Here is a 9851-nt window from a genome sequence, read left to right as displayed (position 1 = left end):
ATTAACCCCTTTACTCAGAGCCAGCAGGATTTGAAAGTTACACACTATTCTAATACAAGCACTTGCCGCGGAGAGCAGAGGAGCCGTGCCGACCGCGGCGACCGGCGCCTAGCAACCAGAGAGCTTGCCCAGTGACTCGTGAGTGATGACATCAGGCAGGAGGAGGAGCCAAGGAGGTCGCGACCGCCCCAGCATTCACAGCGCGCCGCTCAGCCTCCGCGCCAAATTGCTCCGCACAACCGCACCTCTTCCATGATCGGATCAATCTCCAATCCTGACTCCTGCGGCAGTAACGCGTGAGGGAAGTGAGGACAAGGAGGAGAGAGAACTGACAATGCTGTGGACCGGACGATGCCGACCACCGACCAGACTGTCTGACTGACACACAGCCCTAATGCTTTGATGCCACCTACTGTCTCCTGTCATCATCATGCTCCTCGTTATTCCCCTATTCCTGGCATCCCCAGTGGGATGCCAGGAACAGGGGGATGACGAGGAGCATGATGATCCCACCACCCTACCTCTGAGGCCTGTCATAAATTTTATCACCCCCTGTCATCTCCACCCTCCCTGTCATCTTCCTACCACCCACCCCTGTCATCTCTATCCTCCCTGTCATCTTCCTACCACCCTCCCCTGTCATCTCCATCCTCCCTGTCAGCTTCCTACCACCCACCCCTGTCATCTCTATCCTCCCTGTCATCTTCCTACCACCCTCCCCTGTCATCTCCATCCTCCCTGTCAGCTTCCTACCACCCACCCCTGTCATCTCCATCCTCCCTGTCAGCTTCCTTCCACCCACCCCTGTCATCTCCATCCTCGCTGTCAGCTTCCTACCACCCACCCCTGTCATCTCCATCCTCCCTGTCAGCCTTCTACCACCCACCCCTGTCATCTCCATCCTCCCTGTCATCTTCCTACCACCCACCCCTGTCATCTCCATCCTCCCTGTCAGGTTCCTACCACCCACCCCTGTAATTTCCATCCTCCCTGTCAGCTTCCTACCACCCACCCCTTTCAGCTTCCTACCACCCACCCTTGTAAGCTTCCTACCACCCACCCCTGTCAGCTGCCTACCACCCACCCCTGTCATATTTCTACCACCCCCTGTAATCTTCATACCACCCCACCCCCTTAAATTTACCGGTGTACATCACATATGATGGACGCAGTGACATTTTTTTTTGGGGAGGGGGGGGGACGCACGTAGCTGGTCTTGCCTAGGACGCCAAATTGCCTAGCACTGGCCCTGCCTGCACTGAGGGGCAAATTTTCGCCCGCCAGCCCGCTCCACTCCCCGCTGCACTGTGAGACAAATTGTTGCCAACCCGTTCTGCCCGCTCCGCGCTCCACTGTGAGGAAAATTGACGCCCACCCACCTGCCAGCCAGCCCCCTCCACCTGTTCTGCCAGCACGCTCCATTCACCTGGGCGTTGCGGGCAGAACTGGGGAACAGTCAGCGGGCGGGACAGTCAGCAGGTGAGCGGGTTCGCTGGCCAATCAGCGGGCGGGGAGCAGAGAGATGACATCATCTCTCACTGCCCGCTCTGCATCATTGCAGTTCCGCCCCCACTGTGCGGCCAGCAGAGAGATTACATTATCTCTCTGCTGCCTGCCTTTACTCTGGGACACAGCAAGTGGCAATCCGCAATGTGTGGCAGGTGATGTGGCAAGTGACAATCTGCTACATGTAGCAGGTGACATGGCAAGTGACAATCTGCAACGTGTGGCAGATGACGTTGTGGCAAGTGACAATGTGTAACAGGTGGCGTCGTGGCAAGTGACAATCTGCATTGTGTGGCAGGTGGCAAGTGACAATCTGCATTGAGTGACATTGTGGCAAGTAACAATCTGCAATTTGTGGCAGGTGACAACCCGCATCTGGTGACGCGGCAAGTGACAATCTGCATCTGAAGGCAGGTGACGTTGGCAAGTGACACGCTCGGGGCTCCTACTGATTCTGCAATATGGTGAGTTGAACTATTTTATATAACAATGTAATAATAGAAATTATGCACTTCAAGCATTTTTATTATTATTATTTTTTTTTACTAGTAATGGCAGTGATCTGTTTTTTTTTGCGAGACTGCGACATTGCGGTGGACAGGTCAGAAACTTTTGACACATTTTTGGGACCATTCACATTTATACAGCGATCTGTGCTATTAAAATGCACTGATTAATGTGTAAATGTCACTGTCAGGGAAGGGATTAAATGTGTTCCCTGGGAGGTGTTTCTAACTGGGGGGGGGGGCTGACTGGAGGAGGAGAGAGATCTCTGTTCCTAATCACTAGGATAGAGCCATGACAGGTCCTCTTTATACTCCTACATACATGTATAGAGCCATGACAGGTCCTTATTATATTTCTATATACACGTATAATGTCATGACAGGTCCTCTTTATACTCCTATACATGTATAGAGCCATGACAGGTCCTCTTTAGTTATAACGATATCAAATAAAGGATGTGGGAGCATTTTGGTGGGCGTGATTTTTTTTCTGGGGGGGGGGCAGCATTTTATTCTTGGTACCAGGCAGCACAATGTCTTGGGCCGGCACTGCCTTTACTGCCACTGCCGTAGAATCTATGGCGGTAGTTTTGGGTGGTTTTACACAGGCACACGTCGGGAGTGGGTGTAAATCTGACAAGCCAATTGTCAGTTGTCAGGCATGGTGAGTTTTTGAAGTTGTAATTTTTTATCACAATTCTTGGAAAATATAGGAATTAAATAACATTTTGTTTTTTTTTCCCCAAATTTTTTTTATATACTGTTATCAGAGCAGCGTCGTCATATGACTGGTGTGTGATCAGGGATACAGACTGGTGAAAGGATGTACAAAAAAAAATAAAAAATTTAGTAAGAGCCATTGAGTTTTTTGAAGTTATAATTTTTTACCAAAATTATTTGGAAAATTACGGAAATGTTTTTTCCCCCCTGAAGTTGTAATTTTAACAAGTTATTTCTCACACACATCATAGGCATACCTAGAATTACACCCCATGAACATTCTGCTACTCCTCCTGAGTATGTGGATACCACATGTGTGAAACTTTTTCACAGCCCAAAATCCAAGGAGCACCTTCATGCTTTCTAAGGTCAAAAATTACACTTCTAATTTTCTGACTACCTATTACACTTTTGGAGGCCCTGGAGCACCAGGACAGTGGAAACAATTGGGAACACTGGCTTTGTTGACACTGGTATGGCGATGATCAAGACACTGTTATGGTGGTGACCAGGACACTGTTATGGTGATGACCAGGACACCGGTATGGTGATGATCAGGACACCGGTATGGTGATGATCAGGACACCGGTATGGTGATGATCAGGACACCGGTATGGTGATGATCAGGACACCGGTATGGTGATGATCAGGACACCGGTATGGTGATGATCAGGACACTGGTAAGGTGATGATCAGGACACTGGTATGGTGATGATCATGACACTGGTGTCATGGTTGTTTTTTTTTTTTTTGAAAAGCCTGTGGCGTGCAAAACACAACCCAAAAACTCCACCCGGTGCAGGGAAAAATGTGCACACACATAAAGAGTGACATCACAAAAAACTGCGACAGGTGCAAACGTCAGTGGTCCTCCGAAGAGGACCCGTCTCTGATCCCCCGGGGCGTTAGGCTCCTGGCAGGGACTAGAGTAACTGTGGTCCATACAGCCGAAGCCATATGGACCCATCTTGGCCCAAGCAGCCGAAGCCACAAGGACCCAACATCCTCAGAGGGACTGCCGAAACAGAACCCTCCTCGGTGAGGCTCCCCCGAAGGGAGACCCCATGAGAGCCGGTGAACCTAACCAGAAGGCCGAGTCCACCAACTCCCAAGACTTTCAGAGACCGGCCCGAGGACCAGCACCCTACTCGCCACACATAAAGTGCAAGCACCACAAAAAAAGTGACAAACAAAACAACACACGGGGAAAAATAATAAAAGAAAGTGGGGAAAAGTAAGATGGGAAGGTGAGGAAAGTGACCAATGTGAAATACATTGGCCGGCCCTCCGGCCAGGATAAAAATTCCACTGGTCCTAGCCAAAAGGCCCGGCCCAAGCGGCAGGTGTGAAAAGTGTGTTGTGGAGATCAGTGACCTGAAGGTGCCACACGATGAGTGCCCCTCAAACACTCGTGCATTGTATGGCACCCCTGGACTGCCACTCCAGGGGCACAATCTCCACGGGCTTTTCAACGGTCCCTAGCCCCCGGTCCGGACCGGCAGCACCCTTCCCAGCCAGGAAGGTGGGAGAAGAGGTCGGGGAGAGCCTACTGACGCAGACTCTACCCACAACCCCTATCTCTCCCACCTAATCACATTCTGGAAGTACTACCCGCTCCATCCCGGTTAAAGGAGAAGCAAGGGTTCCCTCCAGAACAACTGACTGGGGCAGATACCACCAAATCCAGGCCAACGGCCAGGGACCCGGCCTCTTGGCTTCGACCTCATGCCTCTCTGTCCAAATCAGAAGGCTTCCACCTCCACACCAACAGGCTTAGCGTCCGCCGACTGCCATCCCTTTCCCCCTGCCACAGGGTACCGGGGACAGTCAGCTTAGCACCACCTATTGGCAACTGATAAGAACAGATACTACACTTGATCTTAGCCAAAAGGCCGAGAAGCGATGGTTGTTATACCTGAAGGGTTCCACATGTACTGGCACTTTAAGGCTGGATCCACCCAGCAGTGATGACAAGGGTCAAGGGGCATAGTAGCCATCTTAGAGAGAGCACATGTGGAAAGCAGAGATATGTAATGTCCTGAGATGCATGTTGCAGTGTACAGCCTGTACTGAATAAACATCCATTGTTCCAGACCAGAGTCTTGTGTCCCTCACAACACAGAGGATATAACAGTGGTGATCATGAAACTTATATTGCAGTGATCAGGACCCTGGTATGATAATGATCAGGATACTGGTATGGTGGTGACAAGGACACCTATATATGGCAGCGATCAGGACACTGGTATAGCGATGATCAGGACACTGTTATGGTGGTGATCAGGACATTAGTATGGTGATGATCAGGACACTGGTATGATAATGATCAGAACACTGGTATAGTGGTGATTATGACACATATATGGCAGTGATCATGACACTGGTATGGTAAAGTAATCGATACAATAAAAAACAAATATTCCTGAAAGGTGGTTACAGATTCCCTCTATGTATTGCTTATATGTATTAATTTGTCTATACCTATAATTAGCTAGTCTATTTAGACTCTAATAAGCACAATGATATAAGGTTATATATGAAAGTAAACACACTGCTTAGTAAAACAATGTTTCATTTATTTTCCAAGAAAATAGGAATATGCTAACATCAAACACTATCGTAAAGTATAACAGCAGAACATCAAAGATACTTGTCACAGCGCTTTCCTCGAAATATTGTTTTTCGTCAGCTGGGCTCAGGATGGCAAAAGAGCCAGAGCCATGAGACTTATGGAAGCAGGCCAAAAGGGCCAATTCTCTTCTGTGTGTACTTTTTACACATCATTCACACCCGCTCGTAACTACCCCCACTTGCCTCCTGTTCAATAAGATATTGCCAAGAGGTAGTCCTTTTTAATATATTATATTGGCCTCTAGGGGCAGCATTGTCCATGTATCATGTCTATGTGCCCTGGGCTGTCTTCAGTGTTAGCTAGCCCTTGTTCTCATTAAAGATTGCTTGACCACTTGAGTCACTTGAGTGGTAATCACCAATTTCCATCTTATCGTCCTAGCCGGACAGGAGCCAGCCTTTGTTCTACACAGTTAGAGGCATAATTGGTTACATTCCAACTCTGGGGGGCATCTGCCTGTATCATCCAGGGAGTGAAATACCAGACATGATATTAAATCATGTTGCCTTCCATCATATGGTGATGATCAGGACACTGGTTGGGCAGTGATCAGGACACTAGTATGGCGGTAATCATGACACTGGTATGGTGGTGATCAGGACATTAGTATGGTCATGATCAGGACACTGATATGGCAGTGATCAGGACCCTGATATGGCAGTGATCAGGACCCTGGTATGGCAGTGATCAGGACACTGGTATGGGGTATAGCAGTCTGGCGTCAATGCAATCAGTGACACTGGCTGGGGGCAATGGTCTGATGACCAGAGGTGGCTCTAAGCTTTGTGAGGCCTTAGGCAAAACTTGACATGGGGCCCCACTCACGCCCATGATGGGAAAAATAATTCAAGTACAAGAGCCTCTTCCCCACAACCCTGGCTGGCGGTTGTGGGGGTCTGCGGGCAGGGGGCTTATCGGAATCTGGAAGCCCCCTTTAACAATGCGGCCCTCATATCCTGCTCTTTAAAAACTAAGGGGCGGGGGCCACCCAGTGATGTCACCTGATGAACCCGCCCCCTTGTGACATTATTGACTGAGGGCATGCTGGTCATTGACATCACAAGGGGTGGTGTCACCGATATTCACTGGTTGTTATGGATGCTGGCGGCCTCTCTCTTGAGTCAGGGCTCTTAATGCTGCCTGAGCACAGCAGCGTTAAGGTCCCCTGTCCCTCAAAACTGGGATAATGCATTGGGCGAGTTCGGTGGCCGTGAGGCCCCTGTGATTACGAGGCCTTAGGCGACCACGTAATTTGCCTAATTAAAGAGCCGCCTCTGATGGTGACACTGACTGGTGTAGCTAGAGATAAAGTGCACTGTTTTGTGCCTTTTTACATATGGTGTGATGGGCTAATTACACTCAGAGCCTGCTGAAATGGTTCTCTCTTCTCTCACAGATGATCTCTGTGGGAGAAGAGAACTGAACTTTATTTTTACTTTCAATATCTACAAATGTGATTGACGTTATGGGACAGTACCCATTTTATGGTCCTGTACCCAGTCGTGTGATCCCCTGTGTCCAGAGGACACAGATATCACTGGGCTCGCAGGAGCACGTGGACGTACAGGTACATCCAGGGCTGTGGAGTCGGTAGATAAATGTTCCGACTCCGACTCCGACTCCTCAGTTTTATGTACTTCCGACTCCCCGACTCCGACTCCTCTGTATTAATATGCGAATGTATTTTATACATTCCTTGAGGGAAAGAAACGCAACCTACCACAGGACTACTGGCTGGGAAGCCAACAGTCTACTGTATTGCACAGTTTAAGCAAAAGACAAACACAATGAAAACAATCAAGTGGCTGGATAATAGCAGCAGGCATAAACATCAGGAACAGGATCTTTACCAGTTCAAAAATACAAACCACATTATTTGGTTGTTTTAGAACAAAAACAAAGCTTATCTATAATGAACCAAAAACAAAATCTGTAAAACCTAGAAATGGTTTATATTAATCTTGAAATGTAGTTATAGGCTTAGCAAATGCAAATCAATTCAATGTAGAGTTCTAAGGAAGAGAATTGCCTCTGCCAGATCCTCTTTCATAGAGGCTCTTAAGTCAGACTTTATTATTTTTAGGGCTGAAAATAATCTTTCGACACTGACTTGGGTGGGTGGCATTGCAGTAACTATTCTGGCCACATCACTAACAATCTCTGGATAAACAAGGATGGCTTCTTCAACAGTAAGTTTTGATGAGCGATCATACTTTTCAACTTCTTTTAGTGCTTTATAAAACTCCTGTTGGAATTTTTTTATTTGGACACTTACTGGTTCTCTAACGCTTATGCGACGTCTCTTTCCTTTAGCAACTTCCATTTTGTCTAAGAAGGAATCAAAGTCAAACACAACACTATGGAAAGTATAAGTATTGCAGCTCCTAATTGTGCGTTGCGTGCCATATAGTGAAGCACATGAAAAGCATGCTTCTTCACGGTCACTTAACGTGTTCGTTTTGCGGTTACGTGAGGCACTGCATGCATTGGTCTTTATTCTTACAGTAGAGAAGTCATTAATTATAACTTTTTGTGAATTGGGACATTTAAACTTGCTTTTTTTTTAAATTCCAATTCCAATCTAAATTTAGTAGGAGTCGGAGTCGGAGTCGGTGCATTGTTTGCTGACTCCGACTCCAGGTACCCAAAATTTCCCCGACTCCGACTCCTCGACTCCGACTCCACAGCCCTGGGTACATCTACCCACATTGGTGTTGCTCCCATCCAGCCATTCGTATACGTTGGCCAGACAGGAAGTAGTTAGGGGAATTTTCCCTGAGGAGGTCTGAAGATGAAACACATAGGGAAGGATCTGGTGATGTTTTTACGACTGGAAGTCTGTCTGTCTGTGTATGCTATCTGTGTATGCTATCCAGCTCCTGTTTTAACTCTAAGGCCTCGTACATGTTTTCATCGGACATGTCCGCTGGCGGATTTTGGTCTGATGGCTGTACACACCATCAGACCAAATTTCCGTGGACAGCGAACGCGGTGACGTGGCCGCGGCGATGACGCGGCTCCGTGCGCGACCCTGGAAGGTCAATGCTTTCACGCATGCGTCGAATCACTTTGACGCATGCGAGGGCTTTCGGCCGAGCGGACATGTCCGGTGAGTCGTACAGACGACCGAACATGTCCGACGGACAGGCTTCCAGCGGACATGTTTCTTAGCATGCTAAAAAACATTTGTCCGCTGGAAACCTATCCGATCCGCCGGAAAATTGTCTGGTCGGCCGTACAGACGACCGAACATGTCCGCTGAAACTGGTCTGCGGACCAGTTTCAGCAGACATGTTCGGTCGTGTGTACGAGGCCTAAGGCCTCGTACACACGACCGTTTTCCTCGACAGAATCCATCAAGAAACTTGGTGGTAGAGCTTTTTTGCAGAGGAAAACGGTCGTGTGTATGTTTTTCGTCGAGAAAATTGTTGTAGAACTCGACGAGAAAAAAAGAGAACAAGTTCTCTTTTTCCTCGTCGGTAGTCTCAATTTCCTCATTCGTGTGTATGCTTAGAAACCCGCGCATGCTCAGAATAAAGTATGAGACGGGAGCGCACCTTCGGTAAAAGTAGCGTTCGTAATGGAGATAACACATTCGTCATGCTGTAACAGACTGAAAAGCACGAATCGTCTCTCACCAAACCTTTGCTTAAAGCGGAGGTTCACCCTAAAAAACAACTATGTACCAACCCATCCAGCATACTAGCGTCAACTACAGTATGCCTCTTTTTTTTTTTGCACTGTACTTACCGTTTAATCCTTCAGTTTTGTTTCAGACTCCCGTGGGGAGTAGACGTTCCTATGAAGAGGGGAACAAGATTGACGTCCGGCTATGGAGCGTCACGCGTTCCGAAAATAGCCGGAGTAGGACTCGGCTCTTCACGACGCTATACGGCGCCTGTGCACAGACTAGGAGCTGACTGCGCAGGCGCCGTATATATCCGAGTCCTATTTCGGCTATTTTCGGAACGCGTGACGCGCCATAGCCGGACGTCAATCATGTTCCCCTCTTCATAGGAACGCCTATTTCCCCGCCGGAGTCTGAAACGAAACTGGACGATTAAACGGTAAGTACAGCGCAAAAAAAAAAAAAGGCATACTGTAGCTGATGCTAGTATGCTGGATGGTATGGTAGATAAAGAAAAGCATTTTTTTAGGGTGAACCCCCGCTTTAACACGTGGTAACATGAGATTAGCAAAAGCAGCCCCAAGGGTGGCGCCAGTCGAATCGAACTTCCCCTTTATAGTGCCGTTGTACGTGTTGTACGTCACCGCGTTTGAGAACAACGAGATTTTGTCTTGACAGTGTGTACGCAAAGAAAGCTTGTCAAGGTTCTCGACAAGCCTAACAAGGAACTCGTTGAGGAAAACGATGTTTAATTTACGACGAGTTCCTCGGTCGTGTGTACGAGGCCTATGAGTAAAGTATCTATGGAGCGCTGTTATATAGTGCTTTGTTGAACTATGAACATGTGAGTTTTCTTTAG

General features: G+C 48.0%; 1 pseudogene; it reads right to left on the bottom strand.

The window, feature by feature from the left end:
- Window positions 1-4505: 4505 nt before the first annotated feature.
- Window positions 4506-4636, bottom strand: LOC120925152 (annotated as a pseudogene).
- Between the last annotated feature and the right edge of the window lie 5215 nt (window positions 4637-9851).

The sequence above is a fragment of the Rana temporaria genome, chromosome 1 (genome assembly GCF_905171775.1).
Source record: "Rana temporaria chromosome 1, aRanTem1.1, whole genome shotgun sequence".
In the NCBI taxonomy this organism is placed as follows: domain Eukaryota; kingdom Metazoa; phylum Chordata; class Amphibia; order Anura; family Ranidae; genus Rana; species Rana temporaria.
The sequence above is the reverse complement of the archived record's forward strand: the minus strand, read 5'-3'. Positions and strand labels throughout refer to the sequence as shown.